Consider the following 11,157-nt stretch of genomic DNA (forward strand, 5'->3'; position numbering starts at 1 on the left):
AGTGAGCACTCACTAGCTCTCAGATCTCCCATGCACTTTCTATCGATAATATCATTTAAATATTCATGGAAACCTACAGTGTAGGTACTATCATTACCATTCTTTTTAAATTATTGTTATTGTTACAGAAGACAATGAGGCTTGAGAGTTTCAGTAACTTACTTGGGATTACCTGGGAATCCAAGCAGTAGATTTCAGGTGCAACCCTGGGCAGTCTGACTTGTAAATTCATGCCGTTAGCCATGGGGTTAAATTTAGAGAGAACCCTTCCAACTCACTGATCCAGCAACACGTGCTGCATGTTGACAATAATCTGAAATTCCAGGGCAAATCCTATCTGTTCTGCAAGTTCAATTTCATATTTTAACTGCTTGGGGCTCTTCCCACAAGGGTAATGTTTGGTACCTGGTTGATCATCAACAGTATGGATCTTGGGGCAGTTTCTTTGCTCCCTGATTCATGCTTGGGCTTGAAATATTTATTGCACACCACCAGTAACTTCCCAGGCAACGGCAATAGTCCTGTGTGAAGTGAAAGATGATGAGCTTTATCTCCCCATGAAACTTAGTGTGAACCTTCCTAAAATCAATCCATGGCCAACTCCATACTTACTTTGGTCCTAGTGACCGTCCTGCCAGGGCATGAGCCCTGTCATTAGTAAGGGCCAGGCTCTCAGAACTATGCTGGCTCTTCTACAGAGAGCCTCTGTTTCATAAAGGGCTTTGGGATTTTCCAGCACTAGATTTCTATTTGACCAAAAGTTGGAATCTGTTCCAGGCTTCCTTCCCCCAGTCACCATGTCCAGACCTCCTACACTTTTGAAAAGGCCCCCTAAAGCGTTTCTAAAGTTCACCTCCATTTCCTTCAGCGAGTTTGGAGGTAAGTTTCCCAGAGTCTTATCAGCGTGAAGAATCTTGAGCTGTTTCTGATGTGATCCGCCCACTTCCCAAATCCCCCACAGGAATCCATCGTAATTTGATTCCAGATTAAAAAAACAAAACAAAACACATCGGTTCTTCCGTACAAATAGATGCAGGTGCTCCAAGGGCTTCACAATTTCTTTGTCCTTATCTCTTGTGTGATACCTTATCCACTGTCATTTGAAGAAGAAGTTTCTTTTGCTTCCTCCATCTTTTGTTTATTGTTCATTGTGTTTGTCCCCTTGGATACTTCAAAATGGCCATTTGCATCTTTCTCTAACTATGTTTCTGTCTTTTTGAACCAGAACTTGCCCAACCTTTAATTTTCTCATCTGTCAAGCAGTTGGACTAGATTAGGGCCAGCAACCTTTCCAATGTAAAAGACCGGATAGTATTTTAGGATACAGTCTCCATGGCAATGACTCAGTTCTGCCCTTAGAGTGCCAAAGCAGCCACAGACAATACACGAGCAAGTGGCAATGCCTGTGCTCTAATAAAACTTTATTTATGCTTGCTGAAATGTAAATTTCATATAATTTTCACCTTTCCTGAAATGCTATTTTACCAACCACATAAAAATATCAAAGCCATTCCTAGCTTGCCATTTACAAAATCAGGCAGTGGGCCAGACATGGCCCTTAAACTAGATGATTCTAAATTTCCTCCTTATTCTAAGTATCATGGCATTTTAGAACTAGAAGCTAGCAAATCCAGTCACCCTGTGTCCCACAGAGGGAAAGAGTGGCCCCGAAAGGCAAAGGGACTGACCCACACTTACACAGCCTGCAGGTGAATGATAGCTCGGGACCATCACAGGAGTCTGTTGGCTCACAGTCTGGATCACCCCCACCACTGTGCCCTGCCCACAGTTGTAGACACATATGCTGGGTTCCACTTATTAGCAGAGGAGATCACTTTAAAAAAGTTACAAGTTAGAGGCACCTAACATCCAACTCTTGGTTTGGCTCAGGTCGTGATCTCAGGGTCTTGAGATCGAGCCCTGAGTCAGGCTCTGTGCTCAGTGCGGAGTCTGCTTGAGATTCTCTCTCCCCTTCCCTCTGCCACTCCTACTTGTCCTCCCTCTCTCTCAAATAAATAAATAAATCTTAAAAAAAAAAAGTTACAACTTAGGGTACCACTCTTTACTCTTTCCTGGAAATTTTATATCCTAGTATTTAAGTAAAAATGTGACTTTGAACACTTTATTTGCATAAATGTATAAAGTACTTGCTTCTAATAAAACACTAAAGAATTTGTGTAGCATATGCTTTTTACGGTTGCTGTTATAGTTAAGGTCAAATTAGACAATGACTTAAATCAACATTTTTGACACTTTGATTTAAAAAATAAATTAATTAAGTGAATGTATCTAGAAATTTTTCTTGGGTGATTTGGACTGAGGTACTAAATACAAGAATATCCACACATACACAGACATGTGAAGAAGGAAAAATTTTGACTTGCCCCCTCAAAGCCTGGTAATATTAGCACAATAAATTAAAAACTACCTTAGATGAGCTGTGTAGGGGACACACCACCTCTACCCTCCAAGGAGACCTACCAAGGATTAGTGACAAAAGCCTCGTTGTTGCAGCAAGATTGAGTCAATCACCAAGCAGTCAGCCTAAAATATGAGAGACTGTTACAAAATCTATCATTCCCCATCCAAACGGATTGACCAGACAATAAGTTAGATCATTGAAAATGCTACATTTTCCTTCCCCTTTTCATCAGCTAAAAATGGATAAAGTATTTTGGAGGGGTATGTGTGTGTGTGTGTGTGTGTGTGTGTGTGTTGGAGGGGGGAGAAAGCAGCTGCTTTAAAAATTCAATGCTCTCCCTTCTCTTTTTGATGACCAGGAAAACAGGAAGCTGAAGTTGGGAAAAGAGGGAATTTCATAAAAAAACCAGCCTAATAAAACAGGTTTTCGAATGGTAGTGGAGGGAGGACAGTGGCCCAGGAAAAGAAGACTGCTCCCGTAATTCCCATCTGGAACCTGGCTTACACTTCCCGATTCTTCACACAAAGTCTACAGCTTCTTAACTCCCAGGAGGGTCCCTGCCCGTTCCAGCGAGTGATCCAGGGGGAGAGAGTATTGTAAAGAGAGAGATGAGAGACGCCTCCGGTAGTTTGCAGATGGCCCCCATCTTTCCGCCGTCACGCCGTTGTGAATTGCAGGCTCACTCACCTTTCTGTACCCTTCCCTGAGGCTGTCTGCACACCCCTGGGAAGAAGAGGGGTTAGGGGTTGTAGCAGCCCCAAAAGATACAAGCTCATGTCTCCTCGTACCAGATGTGAGGCTGGTCTCATAACTAGTCAGGCCTCGATGACTCAAGGATTCAACAAAATGCGCTGAAACTCCCAGTCGAGAGGCTGGGATACATCCTTATAGGTAGAATCTGATTTTGCAGGTGCTAAACCATTGCCCCTCTGCTCCCCAGACCTTTGGGGAGCTCAAGGCTTCATCCCACAAAAGGAAAGGATCTGGGCTCACTTTGCTGAGTAGGAAATGATTGGCTTAGCTTTTTCTCTAGGGTCAAGAGGCCCTTGGCCTTGGTTTACTGTCTCGAATGTGATGGCCTGCCTTCTCTGTTCCCTTAGCGACATGTACCACCCAGTCAACACCTGGAAAGGAGAATCTGGGCAGCCCATGGCCACTCAATCAGAAGTCCTAGATTTGTTTTGGTTTGTCTTCTGCTCCCCTGGCTCCATTCTTTGGATTTTGATTCCTTATCTCTCAGTGCTGTCTTCTTTTCCTACCCATTTCTAGATCTGGTGGCTGTGATTCATGCTTGTTTATTCTTTTATTATGTATTCCTGCCACCATGTGCAGACCCTGCACCAACGCTGGTGGAGAGCAAGATAAAGGAGGTCCTGGTGTGCTGGGGACAGAAAGCTTGGTGATGAACCGGACAGCTGAGAAAGAATACGCAAGTGATTTTACAGCCTTTGCATGTGGCGAGCGCTGTGAAGGATATCAGCTCACTAACTGTTTATAGAGAACCTACTAGAGCCAGGCTGAGGGCCCAGTGGTGATTGTGAGAGACCCTCCCCACTCTATTTTCATGAAAACAGACCATTAATCAAAAAACCACACTCATGAATGTTACAATTACAATGGGAGTATTTAACAGGGGAACTTAGAGTCCTGGGCAGCAGGGGTGGCTTCTGGGAGGAAAAGGTTTGAAGCAGAGACCTGAAGTGAGGGTGGGAACCAATGACGTCCACCTAGCACAGGCCTGAACTAATTAGCAGCCATTCACTAAATAGTAATATTTACTATAAAATAAGTAATTTGCTTTTCTCTGATAACACTCTGGTCCTCTGGGTGGGGGTCCCCACTCACATCATTCTCACATTCATTTGCTCTATGGGAAGAACTTATTGCTAACATGCTTCTCTCTGCCTGAGCTAATTACTACCCACAAACATAAGACCAATAGCTAATTTATATTTTGGCTTCTGGGGTGGATGTCTCACTACTCTGATGAACTTAAACCCAGAGCAGTCCATCCTTCCTTGGCCTCTGTTTTTGTTTTTTTTTTTAAAGATTTTATTTATTTATTTGACAGAGAGAGAGACAGCGAGAGAGGGAACACAAGCAGGTGGAGTGGGAGAGGGAGAAGCAGGGTTCCCGCGGACCAGGGAGCCCGATGTGGGGCTCGATCCCAGGACCCTGGGATCATGACCTGAGCCGAAGGCAGATGCTTAACGACTGAGCCACCCAGGTGCCCCCCTTGACCTCTGTTTGTACAAGCTGGAAGATTAAGCTAGAGGAATAGGTATGGCTTGATGGATTTGTAACAATAGGAAGCTCAGGGAGCGAGCAGGTGCACAGAAGTGTGGCTGTGCACTCAGGGCAAAGCTTGGGTCACAAGTCCTCATTTCCCTCCATTGCTTGTTCTTTTTAGTGCTTGCTCTTCTGAAACACTGGCCAGGCTCGGGGAGCTCAGAAGCACTCGCAAGCCTCAGGAACACAAAGTTCCTGTTTTAGGTCTTCTCCCGGGGGGGGGCGGGGGGGCGTCTCTGAGCAAGCCATTTAGTGACCTATTGTACCTGCCTAGAAAGAAGAGTCATAGGACAGCACTGAGCTGACTTCTCAGAGTGTGGAGGAGAATCCTCATTAAGATAATTTGGAGGCACTTAGCAAAGATGAAGTTCAGGGTCAGTACTCAATGGCTCCTAATAAAACCCTCGGAGCTTTTAGGAGTAGAGCTGTTGAGGAAGGGAGGGCATGGGTAGCGGGAGGTGGAGGGAGGGCAGTGTCTGGCCAGGAGACCGACACCTGTGCTCACTGGGACAACATGGCCCAACCTCTTGTCCCATTATTCCGCGGCAGTATTTCTGCAATGGGAACAGGCTGCAAGATCTGTTCATGCTCAAGTGGTCACCCCATTCTCTCGGGCTTTATTGAGGGACTGTAATTCATGTCCCAGCCAGCAGGTGGGCGTCCCCTTTGATGCACACAACCACATCCTCTGATGGCCTTCTTGGGTCCCAACTCCTTTTAGACATATGATCTGTGATGATTTGAGGGCCCCCAGAAACTACGCAAATTGCTCAGATGTGAGCTGTAGGAAGAAGAATTGTTCTAAATTGTCTGTAGAAGATAGCCATGTTTTAGAAATAAAATAGGAAAATTAGGGGGAAAATACCCATGATCCCATTAACCTAATACACTACTACTACTCCCATTTTGATGTATTTTCCCCATCTTTTCCCAAATGCATTTTTTACAAGGCTATGATCATGTGCATTAAAAGCAGTGTTCTGTTTTGATTTATTTTTCTATGCAGTCTTCGTAATAATCAATTTGAATGGCTAGATACTGTTCATTGAAAGCATAGACCATATTTATCTTTTTTTTTTTAAAGATTTTATTTATTTATTCATGAGAGACAGAGAGAGAGAGAGAGAGAGAGAGGCAGAGGGAGAAGCAGGCTCCCAAGGAGCAGGGAGCCCGATGCGGGACTCGATCCCGGGACCCTGGGATCATGACCTGAGCTGAAGGCAGACGCTTAACGACTGAGCCACCCAGGCACCCATAGACCATATTTATCTTAATTGTTCCTTGTGACTTTACATTTTCTCTCACCCAGTTTTCCCAGTATGGCATCAGTATGGGTCCAGGAAATGGCCTGTGTCGTGGGGTAGAGCAGCTCTCTCTGCTGAAGGCGGCTCAAGTCGTGGGTATCTGGAGTGAGGCTGATTGCTTATCAGTCAGGCAGCGCTCCATTTTGTAGGTAATTAGACTGTCCTGGACCCTGGATGTGCAAAGTCAACAGGAACCTTTCTCATTTCTCATCTCTACAGGTTCTTGCTTCATGCTCTCTCCACTTCCTTGAACACGTGGTGGATTGAAAATGGCCACTCCTTAGTTCCTGGGTTCAAATCACCATTCAAGAGACATTCCCAGACTGACTTCTGTCTCTTAATCCCTACTCCAAATTCCAGAGAGGGAATCTGATGGCGCCATTTAGGCCTGATCTATCTCTCCCCTCTTCTGTCAAATACAAGCAAGGAGGTAGAATCACTTGGTACCCACTAGAGACCTACACTATTTCTACTATGGACAATGAGTCCCGGCCCCTATCTCAGGCCATCCCTCCAGCAGTGCCCTGCATCCTGCTTCTTCTCTCCTTCTCAAAGTCGTGACTCCTGCAACCATCCCAGCCCTTCCTTAGGTCTCAGTTTTCCCCATCAAGTCATTTTGGGGTCAGTATCTTCTGACTTAAATAACAAACCTCCGTTGCCTCCATGTCTTTCTCCATTTAATACCCAATCCCACGCTCCTATTAGCTGATAAGATCCTCAGAAGAACTATCTATATTGCTGTATCCATCTCCTCATCTTCCATTTTCTTCTCAGTCCCTTCAGTTGGACTTCCTTCCAGTCCCACTAAAATTACTTTGGTGAAGGTCACCAAGACCTCCATCTTGGCATATTTCTATCCTCATCTATGTCAACTTTTCAGAAATATTCCCTACAGTCCACCACTCCTTTCTCAAAATAGTCTCTCCTCTTGGATTTGGAGATACCATATATAATAGATGCTCTGCTGTGCCTCTCAGACTCCCCCAATAATGCCAAGCAACTCATTCCTCCAATTGTCAGGTGTGTTGGTGGTTGATAGCTCAGGGCTCAGTCCATCTCTGGGAATTGCTCTCATAAACAAACTGCCTTGCCCAAACTTAAGCCCCTTCCCAGGGATAACCCATACCCAAGGACTGGTTGATGTGAGCTGATGTGAGGGTGCAAAGTTCAGGCCCCTTGCCTCAATTTAGGCAAACTCTACAGGTCCATCCCCAGTCCAGAACTCTCAGTTGGGCTGGACAGACTGAGGCTACTGTAGCATCGCGGCTGACTTTCTCCCTCTGCCCAATCCTGCTTCCCTCATTTCCTTAAAGATGTTGTTCCTGAGATCTCCTGAATCTCCATCTCAGGATTTCTTTCCAGGGCACCTGACCTAGGATAACAAAGTCTCTTGGTTTTCCTCTTACCTCCTTTTCTGCCACCTGGATGTCTCCCAAGTTCATCCCTGTATATCTTCATTCCTGGTTTCTTCTCTGCCTCAACAACTTTAAAAAGCCTCTTTTTTGCTCTTCCTCTCACTCCTTCTGATCTCTCTTTAGCCTTCTTCTTTGCTGTGTTTGTATTATCTGGTTGTTACACAGGTGCTAAATAGAGAACTGATAAGATAGTGGTCCCAGTCTATCAGTTTTCCTTAGAAATGGCCACATTACCCAATGGCCTGTACTCGGGTTGTCTGAAATCTAAGGAAGAGAGAAACTGCAGGATGGATTTTATCCACTGGGTCAAATGAAATGAGTGCAGCAATATTTATTCTTCCATAATTGGTTAAGTAAATAGTATTTACCCATGGACCCCTAAGAGGACTTGATATACAAAATCAGACCAGTGATGGTAAAATTATGTACTTAGCTGTTATTTTGCTGTAAGTACATCTCATTCTTTCTCTCTCTCTTTTTTTTTAAATTTTATTTATTTGACAGAGAGATACACAGCAAGAGGGGAACACAAGCAGGGGGAGTGGAAGAGGGAGAAGCAGGCTTCCCGCCAAGCAGGGAGCCCGATGCGAGGCTCGATTCCAGGACCCTGGGATCAGGACTCGAGCCGAAGGCAGACACTTAACGACTGAGCCACCTAGGCGCCTCTCATTCTTTCTCTTAATTCTATAATATAGAATTATATAGAATTATGGAATTCTATAGAATTCATTTCTATAATAAAGAAGAAAAGGATCAAAAGTTTGAATTTGCAACAGCTGTAAACTTTCCAGCGGGGCCAGGGGAAATAGAACTCTTTGTCACGAAGAACTTTGCAAGCTAAGGCATCAGGAAGAAATCAGCTTCCTGGACTATTATGTACAAATGAGATCACCTAGCAAATTGGGAAATATCTGTTACCTAATGTAGTGCTCGTGTCCTCAGCATATTACAAGTACACGTACAGATGATGTTGATCTCTTTGTTCTGACCAAGGCACCATGGTCATGTAAGATGTTAACATTAGAAGCAGCTGAGTGAAGAGTAGAAGGGAAGTCTCTGCATTAGCTTTGCAACTTTTGGGGACATCTAAAATTAAAAGTTTCGGTAATACACAGTTTGATTAGTCCCTCTGTGATGCTGAAATTGGGTATTTGGTGACTCCAGCCATTCAGAGTATTGCCATGAATATGGAAATCAGAGAAAAGGTCTTTGGGCAACAGAAAGCTCTCATGAACTCACGGGAAGGGCAGAGGCGTCCTCAGGCCTGCTCACGGCCGCTGTACACAAAGATACCGAAAGGACTGGAAGCTGCTGAGAAGTACAGACTGCAGTAGGCCGTGTGAGAAGGAATAGTACCAATAAATGCACAGCTGGTTGGGGACATTTGGTGCACAGGCAAACAGAACCACATATTTCACGGAGTGTGACTGAATCATAATGCATTTCAATGGAGGACATTCATAATGATGTTCTTGGATGACAAAGAAAGGGTGAAGTGATTTTTGGCTTAGACAGAAAATGCTTCTTAGAAGGTCATGTTCAACTCTGCTCACACACCCTCCACACAGGAGAAAGGTAGTGGAGAAGGAAAAGCATGGGCTTTGGAGCTAACATCCCATACCACCTGACCTTGGGCAAATTCCTTCACCTTCTTGAGTCTTCAGTTTCTCCATCTATAAAATGAGAATAATGATAGATATCCTGCACAGGTTACAGTGAAGATTCTGTATTAAAATCTGTATAAAACAGCGAGCAAATTCCTGGCATTCAGAGGACATGAAATGTTCAGGAGGGGACAAATATTCATTTGCACACCTGACTGTCTGAGATTTAGGGTTGATGCTCAGATTACTCCTCCAGCTGTGGCACTTTGGAACTCCCTCCCTGTGTGATCTCTGGGCATAGGAGGAACTAATGTGGGTCAGGTCAACAACGTTGTCAAGTCCCAGTGATCAGAGTAAAACTTACGGGCTGAAGAGCAAAGAGGTTAGGAGCCCTGGCATCTTTGTGGTCTTGGCTTAACTCTGTGTCATCTTCACCCTTGAAATTCCCATGAGGCTGTCAGAGTAGATGGGCCTGGGGTTGCCACTGGCCTCCAGCTCCAAGATGGTGGTGGGTTGCTCCTGCCAGCTCTCCTCTGAGCCTTCAGGAGAAGCACTCCTCCTTTGGATTAATAGTTCCTGACCCTTTTCACCATAAGAGTGATAAGATCCCAAGAGGCATGAAAGCCATTAGCCTGGTTTTAACTGAGGCCAAAAGAGACCTCCCTGTCTATGAAGTCCATCCTCATCCATCAGGGCCAAAGGCTCCAAGTGGTCATTTGGGGCCAATGCCTGGAACAGAGTCTTATCTGCAGAGCACCTTCAGAATCCTCAATGTAGAAAGAAGTAGAGGGTTCTCTCATGGCTAACATGGTTCCTTGAACTTCATCAATCTGCAGATATTACTTGATGCCCTAGAGTGATTTATCTTTTGCCTATGCTGGTTTTTAGGACCTGTCCATATCCCTGGTTTGGGCTGAGCCTTGGTTTAGCAATGTTCCCATTCTGTCTTCTAAGTCTTGCTGCAAAGAAGCTTGTCCCAGCCTCATGTTTTGTGTCTATGATCTAATGCCCTGGCGAGAAATGCATACCCTATGCCTTAGAAAAATATCTGTTCAAAATGGCTCAATAGACAAAGATTGACAGTCAAAGAAGAAAGTGCCAGATATCATGAATATTCATGCATGTGGATGTCTTATGGATCCAGATGTTACTGAGCACACAGTGGCCAAGCATATTTTCCCTGACTGTGGAACGAGTTGACAATTTAGAGGAGTTGCTAGAGTTCTCTGGAAAGTACCTGTCCTTTCTCGCTTCTCACTTTGCTATTGATTTCCTGAGTCCCTGCTCATATGCCCTTACCTTCTCCACCTCCTTCCGACTTAGAATTGAGATTGGTCACTTCCCAACATGCTTAAAACCAATTCTCAGCAGCTGAGCTCTCATTTCTGATCACAAATGTACATCATCTTTTCAGGTCTAAACATGATAATAGTAACACATAAAATTTTGTTGATAGCAGTCTCCTGGTTTGAACTGCTTATAAAAAGAGGTCAAAATCCAAATGAACTGGCCATGAAGTCGTGAGTCTTGTTTCCTCTGGAACTGCTGACATTCAGCTTATTTCCTTTTGCAGAAGGAGGGAACAGATTCCCATTCTTTTATCTCCTTGCCTCTCCCCTGTCAGATCTATCCTTGTCAGTGTCCTCAGGCATCTCCTCCTTATGTTTGTGGCTTCCTCAACCCTGTCAGCTCCTTTCATTTGCTCCTTTTCCTTCAGGTTCATCTTAACAGTATCACCCTTGCCTCCCCACTGAGCATAGTTGCTGAGATCATTGGCCCCCCCAAATCCTCATGCCATCATCCACCTCCCCCTGATCAGTGGGCACCATGATAACTAGTCTGGAAGGGGTGAGTAAATAGGCTTTTTTTTTTTTTTTTACTCTCTCTTAGAAGCAAGTGTGGATAATGATGCAGGGAGACAGGAATTCTATTTCAGCCAAGCAACGGGCAACTGTCAGTGCACATTGAAAAGGTGAACCCGGGGATCCTGGGTAACTCAGGTTTTGATCTCATGGTCATGAGTTCAAGCCCTGCGTTGGGCTCCATGTATGGAGCCTACTTGAAAGAAAGAAAGAAAGAAAGAAAGAAAGAAAGAAAGAAAGAAAGAAAGAAAGAAAGAAAGA

At 44.5% G+C, this 11,157-nt stretch overlaps 1 pseudogene; it reads left to right on the forward strand.

The window, feature by feature from the left end:
- The first annotated feature begins 797 nt into the window (after positions 1-797).
- The window catches only part of LOC118015411, a 56,261-nt pseudogene continuing 45,901 nt past the window's right edge, over positions 798-11,157 (forward strand).

This window comes from Mirounga leonina, unplaced genomic scaffold (assembly GCF_011800145.1).
Source record: "Mirounga leonina isolate KUSES-001 unplaced genomic scaffold, KU_Mleo_1.0 Mir_165, whole genome shotgun sequence".
NCBI lineage: Eukaryota > Metazoa > Chordata > Mammalia > Carnivora > Phocidae > Mirounga > Mirounga leonina.